At 42.3% G+C, this 9,219-nt stretch overlaps 1 long non-coding RNA gene across 1 annotated transcript; it reads left to right on the top strand.

The window, feature by feature from the left end:
- The first annotated feature begins 1,161 nt into the window (after positions 1 to 1,161).
- On the top strand, positions 1,162 to 8,650 carry LOC109322624. The gene is made up of 5 exons (XR_002104446.1): positions 1,162 to 1,298; positions 1,459 to 1,576; positions 3,903 to 4,067; positions 8,260 to 8,442; positions 8,565 to 8,650. It is a non-coding gene; the product is annotated as an uncharacterized LOC109322624 (long non-coding RNA).
- Positions 8,651 to 9,219: the final 569 nt, after the last annotated feature.

Below are 9,219 nucleotides of genomic sequence, written 5' to 3' on the forward strand. Positions count from 1 at the left end.
GAGTTCTGGAAACATGACCTGTTCTACTTGTTTGCTTGGGTTTTTGTTGTGTTGGTTTGGAGTTTCAAATGCTTAACTGGCTAGAGGCTTGACTGGCTTGTCTTGGCTTAAATAAGAATCCTATAAATAAAGCAGTAGTCCCAGAAAGGGCTTATCTTAATTTAACCTTGGCCTCCTGCGAATTTTCTCTGGCTACTTGGAGCCTGACTTTACCCCTATTTCATATGAATATAAATGAAAGTTGTTATTACCATACATTCACTTATTAGTACCCAGTGGGTCATGGGTTCCAAAACCTATGACAATTGTCCCTTTTTCTGAACTATCCTGGTTTACCTTAATGCACATGAGCACAACAGAGCTGAAAGCTGCAAATGCAAAAATTTTAAGCTATGGCCTTGTTTTAGACTCTATGGGTACCTATACACGTGCCTGAAGCCTGCTGTAATGCATTCTAATTAGAACATGTTAGAGCAGACTCAATTAATGCTAATTAGCATGCTCCAGCAGCCTCGGCATCATGTGTATTCAGTGACCCCATACTTGAAAATGGCTGTGGGGGAACTTTAACTAAAACAAGCTTTAGTTAAAGTCCCCTTGCTGCTATTTTGAAGTGTGGGATGCTGAATACACAAGATGGTGTGGATATTTTGATTAGCGCTGTTCCCAAGAGTATTTGCAGATATAAAAGCCTTCTTATCCAGTGCATGAGTGGAAGCTGCTTGGAAGTTTCCTTGGGCTGGTAGTTTGGGTTCATGATTTTATATTTAGGAAAAAGTCTCAGGAACAGGTACCTGAACAAACTAAAAAGGGCTTTTGGAGTCTGTGGGACATTTTGATGCAAAGTAAAAGTTGTCAGATGAAAAACTGTCAGATAACATGACCTGCAAATGTGTCTCTACACTAAACCTGTAATTGTTTTCATTTAATGTAATATCTTCTCTTTAATTTGATAGGGTGTAAAGTTTGAGACCACTGAAGCTGGAAGTGTACTGAAATCTCAACGTTGATCTTTCAAGGTGGAGATAAAGGAATAAAATCATAATTGCTGAAGAAGGAAAAATCTGCCATTTGCCATCTGAGTGGCTTGAACACCAATTAAAATTAGTGTCCAGTGCATCTCAGGGATAAGATGTGGAGGTGCTGTTCTCCATCTGAAAGAAAAATGCTGACTCATGAATGTTGGACTATAGTTTGCCCAGTCAGGGGGACTATGTTCAACTTTCCAAGAGCATAAGGCCCTGCCTGACTTACATTAAAGGGATCAGATTGTATCTTCCTTTGGCTTTATTATAGAGGTATGATTAAAAGGGACAACAGATCCCAGCATACAGTCCTCCAGTTTAGTCAGTTCTATCATTGGACAGATGATAGAACAGCAGCAACAGTGCATGCTGGGAACCATTACACTGTGTGTTGTGCATATTGTAGGAGTTTGCTTTTTCAATCCTAACAGAGAACAAGATACATTTGGATGCAAACAGTGTCAAACTTCTTGTTAACCTTCTCAGAAAAAGTAGATTGGATTGATTCCAAGTCAAGGAAGGGAACAAAACTGAAGCCAAGAAAACAGAGGGTGAGCATGGTATTCTTGGCAAACCTAGTTTTTTGAGTAACTATCTCAAGGAAGCACTAGCTAGGAAAAATGCATCTGCCATCCAATAACCTACTAATTAGGGCTACAAACGGACCTCACATTTGTCCTGAGAGAAATCATTTTATCACAGGATGAAATTCAGATGTTCATGTCTATTGTCCAGAGACAAACCCTAAAAAGGTTCACGCAGTAAGTGCCAAGGGTTTGTCCTGAGATATACGGAAGTGAGTCTGACTGGTTATCCTCGGATTACACCATTGAATCAATGGCAGAAAAGCAGCAGCATGTTCAGCCACTCTCTCAACCCTGATTGGAAGAACAATGTGTGTACATGCCAATCCCAGGACTTTTCTGCTCTAGGGCAAACACAGGTACAACTGGTCCTGGGACAAAGGCTGCATGTGTTCCTAGACTAGAAGTGGTAGGTTCAAGTACTGATCTCCAAGCTAGGAATCAGTTTGCATTTTAGTACCCAGAAGTATGTGGAGCCCTTATACCCCACTCTAAACTGGAGTGGAAAGACACAATAAGGATTGTAGCGTCATAGGAAAGTAGGGCTGCAGGGGATGTCATGAGGCCATCTAGTCCAGTCTCTGCTAAAGGTATCATCCCTGAACAAACATCCCAGTTAAGTGTCTGTCTAACCTGCTCCCAAAAATGTCCAGGGATGGAGATTGCACAATTTGTCTAGGTAGACTTTTCCAGTGCCTACCACCCACATAGTCAGAGGGTGGGTAACTATTGGAACAGGCTACCTAGAGATTTAGTGGCATTTGTGAACTAGTGCATGTCTATGGTTTGACAACTGATGAATTGTCAGTGCTTACGGTATCTTTTATCCCCTTTAAGGCTACCTCACCCTCTACCCTTCTCCATCTACTATTCATTCCCTGGCAGCTTCCAGATATAAAATTAAATGGGAGCCATTTGCAGCTGGGGCTGAGATTTTATTTGTTTTTTAGTCTGGCAGAATATGGTACCCCTCTCAGTTGGACCTACTGAGATACAAATATTAAATAAGGAAGGCAAGGCACAGTGATGAGCTTGCTCCAATCTACATTTAACAGTTGTCCTAAGTTTTCTTTGTATAAGTTGACTAACTCCCAGTATTTTCCAAGGGAAAAGATTGTGTTACCATTGCTTACCAGGGACAGTAATGCTTCAGATCCGTGTGCACATTACTGTTTCATGGATTGAGCTATGACAGAGACCTCCATGGCAGTTCTAGGACTGTTCAACCCACAAGATCAGATTATGGTTCTTGATCTGAATATCACCTAAAAGTAGGAAGTGTGGGAATATGATTTTTGGTTCAGACTAGTATAGAGAGAAACTGTGGGACTAAGAGGGTAGGGGCTTTGCTCTCACTGAAACTCAGAATTGGGTTCTTAACTCCCTTATGTCTGTTACAAAACCCTAGCTTTGTTCAGATAGCAAAAGGAGGCTTCTATAATTGAAAGGGGATCCAAATTCATTTCTAAAGAATTCCTGAATGTAAAGCAGGTTTTTAAATCAATACAGTGCATTGGCTGCATATCAGATGAAAGTGCTTTCATTGTGTTCATTCATCAGCAGCAATTCCTCACAGTCAAGGATGATTGTCTTCCATGATTGACTTATCTGTGGGGCTGATGATAGCTAACAACGTATTTATTAACATGCAAGGGAAGAGAATTGAAAATTTAAAACAAACATATTGGCCATGGGATAATGGCTGGCTGCTCTCAAAGGATGGAAACTGTTGAAAATAGTTCAGGAGAATCCCTTTCTTGACAGCAGCAGTGCAAATCAGGCCAATGTACAGTTACAGGAAGGAATTATAAATTAGGATACAGCACCGTTCCCATTTAATTTGGGAAATAGGCGGTGGTGTTTACATGAATGTCTTTTCTGCTACCTTTTCCTGTTGATTTCCTTGTGGAATTGTTATGACTTTGCCCAAAGTGGATCCAGCTGCATATAAAAGCAAACAATATAAAATGCTTCTCCATGTGACAGGTAAGATCTAAGCCAGGATTTTCAGAAGTGCCCTGTGATGCTGAGTGCCTCAGTTTCTGTGGACCTGATACAGGAAACCTTAAAGGGGTTTAATTGTCAGAGTAGCTGCTCAGCACTTTCTTAAAGTATCCTAAAATGAACGTCCCAAAATCAAACCAGCCAAAGTCACAGATCGCTTCAGAAAACCTTAGCACCAATCAGCAAACAGAACGATGCTACAAACTGAGGTATTCTCCTTGTCTGGGATCTCAAGCAGATAGTATGGCAAGAGTCCAAATAAGTCTGGTGGTTGTTCTGTGTCCCACAGAAGTTGGCCTGTATCACACACCGCAGATAACATGCAACCCACCCAAGGCATTTTCTTTTGGCGGTTGTTTCTGCATAAATAAGTGGAACTCAGCTAAACTCTTGTTATGCATTCTGCTTTGGGTCAGCAACATTGTGCCTATCAACTCATCATCACTATTATCAGGTAATACTGCAGTTTGTTTGTCCAGTCCATTTATCCACCGGTGGGGAAAATGTCAATATGGTATTTTCATATTGTGTAATATAGAATTGTGCATAATATAACAGCTGCCAAAACTAAGTGAACTAGGAGCTGTCGTAAGAAATGTGCTAGACCTTGAGGGTCCCAAACCTTTCCATCGTGTGAGATGCACTCGATAAGAGCTTTCCTATCCAGTGTGTAGGCTGCCATTTACAAAGGCATGAAGCATAATTTCCTATTCACTGTCTTGCAATATCTGGAAACTGCTACATACCTCTTTGCCCTCCTGCTGTCATCATCTTCTCTCCTCCCTGGTTTTCCTCTGTGGGATCCTGTTGATCAGAAAATCTGGGTTGGGAAGGGAGTTGCCACAATATTGGGCAGTCAGAGCTGCACAAGAGCTCCCTCTGCAGGATGATACTGGGATTAATTTCCTCCAAAATCAAATCAGAGCTGGTGCCTCAGGAAACATGCTGCTACGAGGGATTTGTTCCCAGGCAAGATATTAAAAAAATTGTGCTTTACTTTAAACTTGGCAAGCTCCTGCATCAAGCTTGGCGCATGACCAGAAGAGGCAGTGCATTAGTTGGACCCTACTCGCCCAACATCTGTATATATCAGGTGCTTTAGTGAGTGGGGTTTTTTGGCGCTTTTATTGAATCAGCTATTAGATAAAATTATCAAAAAGCTCCAATGAAGCACACAGTTTATACAGATGCTGCGGAGGCAGTTCGAAGTAATGTGCTGCTGCTTCTGGTAAAGTGTGGGTTTTTTGTGTTGTTTTTTTTTATGTCTGCAAGCAGCCACGGTGCTTATCACTGCTGAAAATCAGTGCGTTTTCAGGACTTTTATCAGTCTATGGGCTTCCTGATGGCTATACTTAAAAGGCCTTCTAGAAAGTGGAGTTCATATCTTTGTCACTGACTTTTTGTGCCTGTCCAGTTTTACCAGCTGAGTAACTAGCTAGAGATGAGGGTGCCCTGATCACTAGCTAATTCCTAGTTCTCTGTTGTGCCATTTACCTGATGATTACATTGCTGTGAAAAGGCCTTCTGAGTGTTTTGACTTCTCGGTGTGTGGGTGACTGCTTATTAACTCATTTCTTCAGTAGCTGGAGGAGAAAGAGAGATCTTGAATCAAAGCATGAGCCATCCTACAGTGAAAAAACCACTTTGTAGTTCAGGAGTTCTTAACCTTTTCAGACTCAAGACACCTCCTGTTAGGCTTGAGGCAACTCTCAGAAAATGCCACCTCTTACTTTTCACTAATTTTTTTGACTAGAGAAGACTATAGCAATTCCTTTGTTGCCAGGAGCACTGAACACTATGGATTCCTATTTGGGGTTTATTGGGTGAATCGTGTTTGCACACCTAACAGTGCAAGCATTGTGTGGCATCCTGCAGCACTCTTGACAACCCAGTGTGCCACAGGACCCTGTCTGAGAACCACTTGTAGGTGATAGCAACACTGCCCAAAATGCCTTTCCAGGAAAGATCTATGACATGATTGCACAAGTCCATGTATTTTAGACCTTCAAAACATGACCAAAATTATCTCCTTCACATGCTTGGGAAGTGCTGGAGATGTTCTGTATCTTCAGAGGGGAAATCCAGGCACAGTGAGATCAAGAGACTTGCTGAAGATCCCAAACTGAAACTGTCACAGCGTTAGGAATTGGACTCCAAACTCCTTCATCCCAGTCCAGTGCCCTGAACCACAGGCCTATCTGTCTTCTGAGTTTGACAGCTGCTGGAATCAGCTCATTTAGTTGGCAGAGATGCTGTTGCCATTCTAAGGAGAGTGAAAGTATTTGTGCTTGCCAGTTTCCAAGGAAGTGGAAAGGTGTTTACATGCACCTACAAATGATTTTTGTAGAGCAATGATTTTCAACTAGGATGCTGAGGCATCCTGGGGTACTTTGTGGTCTTTTCAAGGGTGTTGCAGGGTCCCATGCAACATCAGCAGTATGTCAGCAGTCAGCCAGTATGATTCACAACATAAGTCCAGAGATTTCAAATAGAAACCCATAGTGTTAAAACATTCTGACCTGTTGTGGTCTTTCTGAGTTCTCTGCAATAGAAAAATTGCCCTATTATTTTTCCATACTGAAAAAATTAGTGAAAACAAAGACCTGGCATTTTCTGAGGGGTGCCTTGAGTCTTGTTAGGGGTGTCTTCAGTTTAGGAGCCTAAAAGGTTGAGAACCACTGTTGTAGAGAGATGGAGAGAGGCACAATTTTCTGAGGATAAGAGTTGGTTGGTAGATAATTGTTTAATTAAAAAAAAACAAACTCATTTTGGGATTGGCTGCAAGCTTTTCTACCATGCCAAACCACACGCAACTTTTCTTCTTCATTGTGTCAGATGACAATTTGGCAACATTCCCAGCTGTGAGATGTACAGGCAGTTACACAACTGTTATATATTTCTACCTAGCTGAGCTGTACAAATCACTAGCTCTTTCTCTAGTGTGACATGGCCTAAAGGGTGAATTCAGTTTAGCCACATTGTTTGCCCAAAATGTAGCTTGCATAAAAGAATGATCATATCAGTTTCTTTCAGTGGAGTTTTCCTGGCAAGGATAAGTGAGTAAATCAGGTGCTTGGACTAGTGGCTTTGCATGCTGCTGATTGCCACAGATAAGTTAATTGGCTCTTTTTTTTCTTGCCTCCATTCACATCTTCTAGAACAGGGGGATCAAACTTGCCTTGTATCCTAGATGAGATCTGGACCCACAGGGCTTCTTGTGGGTTGGATTTGGACTGGGGCATGAGAAAGCTGCCACAGTGGCAGCAGCCTCGGCTCTGGACTGAACCACATAGCAGTAGCAGCAGCAGCTCCAGCTTTGATTTAGAGCACACGGCAGTGATTTTAGCGCCTTCTCAGTGATGAACCCAGAGCTGCTGTAGTGGCAGCGTTGACTCCAACTTCAGCATGGGGCATGCTGAAGGGTCCAGTGGCCAGGGGAGTAAAGCTGTAGTGGTGGTGACCAGCAAAGCAGCCGCTGGTCACCCAGGGCTGTGCCAGTCCTTGTTTGCCTTCCTGATTACCATTCTTCAACAGGCCGTTCTCCCTGGCCACATTGGTAATCTGCCAGCTGGACAGAACAGCTCCGTAGGTGGAACCTGGCCCATGGGCTGTTTGTTTGATGCTGCTGATCTAGAAAGACCTGCTAATCTTATGTTTGCAGAAGTTGTCACTCCTTACCTTGTGCCAGGAGACCAGTCCTTTTCGATCATTCCACTCTTCTGATCCCTCTGTCTAGTGTTGCCTGTCCATTCAGTTTCCATGAGAAGTGTAGGTTAGTTACGTTAGATGCATCTCAGCTGCTGTTATATTCTGAGCAAGAGAGACAGCACACATTTAGTCTTCTTGCTTGTGTTTCTCTAAAGGAGTAATTGATTGTGGGTGTATGTCCCTAGGGTGACTGACATAGCCATGGCCTATGTAATCAGGTAGCTCACCTTGCAGACACTATTCATTTCTCTTCATCTTCATTAAACATGGTTAGAATTAACTTCAAAAGGATTTTTTTTCCCTGCCGCAGTGACCCTTGCTGAACCTGCCGTCTGGAGCATGTCCAACAACTGCTGGCCTGATTAACTCAATATTTCTCTGGATAATAATCATTAGAAATAGTTGTTAACTTGCATTACAGTAACTCCAGGAGGCCTCAGGTGAGATTGGGGTCCAAGTCACAAGATATTCAAGTTCAGTTCCCAGCTCTACCACAGGCCTGTTGCATGGTGACTTGGGACAAGCCATTTAATCTTCTTATGTCCAAAATCCCCATGTGTAAAATGTGCATAATAAGACTACCTTCCCTCTATCTTTAATTGGCCTCTCTTTTTTTAAGACTGTAAGCTCTTCAAGAGAAGGGGACTACCTTTAGTATGTTTCTGGCAGGTGTCTAGTTCAGTGGGACCCACATATGGATTGGGGCCACTGATGGTGGTTCTTTCAACTCTGTTGTCCATTTAAACTAAAAGGTTTTGGGGGCAGAGACTGCCTGTCCCTAGGGGTATGCAAAGTACCTAACAAAAATGGGACTCGATCCTGATTGACGTCAATCGTGCTTGGCACAGTCCAGGGTGAAAAATGGTCCTTTTTCCAAAGAATATCCATAACAAAGGATGAGAGAGAGTAGTGATTATTTGTTGTTTGTATTCCAACAGTGCTGACAGTGTTTTAGCTACTGTATACACGTACCAGAGGGCACAATCCCTTTCCATTTACTAGCAGAACAAAATACTTATGAGAAGAAGAAATGAATGTGCTTCTCTATGGCAGTTTTCATGAGAATGGCATCTCAAAGTACTTTACAAAGCGATGAGAGAGAGAGATAATACAATGGCTGGGTGAGTACTTACGTATTCAGCAAGTTTTGTTGTCACCTTGGACCTTAGAAGCTATTTTACTGAGAGAAATCAGTTGCATTTCAAAGGGTGTCCTTGTTTTCTTTCCTAAAAATGTTATGTAGATATTAACTATTGTGTGGAAGGCTACCAGGGAGGAGAACAAGGGACTTCAAAAAGAAGCATGATGAAGAGTGACTGGGACAAGGAGGTAATGTATTGAACTTTGGATGCATGCTGGAATTTGCTTTTGTTCCCCTGACTGAATCTGTGACCTGACATTGCATAGCACAGTGCCTGCACAAAGTCTGCGAGCTTTGCTAACACTGCATGGAGCACCACAAAGGGGACTTCTAAGGTTAGACGAGCTCCAAGTGGTCTTGTGTCTTCTACTGTTCCTATTGGCACCAGCAAGATTTTAACAAATTTCCTTGTAAAGGTAGGATCCAAAGCTTGTCTCCATATTTGTCCCACTCAGACCTTTAGCACCTTTTGGTCTTGCTTCCAATGAACTCTGCAGGTTTGCGGTTGAGAAAACACTAGTATTTTGTAATCCTTCCTGGCAAATAAGATGGGCTTTCTGCACCTACCCGAACCTTGTTTGTTTAGTAATTTACAGCCACGTCCCTTGGACGGGTTATCATTTGTCCAAGCCTGTTATGATGAAGAATATTAACAGGGCAGGACTTTCCTTTCTGCTTCTCATTCAGTACTGGCCACCTGCTAATGATATCAGGTTGGTTTATTTTCAAACTGTTTGTTTTACAGGTCAATGAACCT

The sequence above is a fragment of the Crocodylus porosus genome, unplaced genomic scaffold (assembly GCF_001723895.1).
Source record: "Crocodylus porosus isolate Cpor-Errol unplaced genomic scaffold, CroPor_comp1, whole genome shotgun sequence".
Lineage (NCBI taxonomy): Eukaryota > Metazoa > Chordata > Crocodylia > Crocodylidae > Crocodylus > Crocodylus porosus.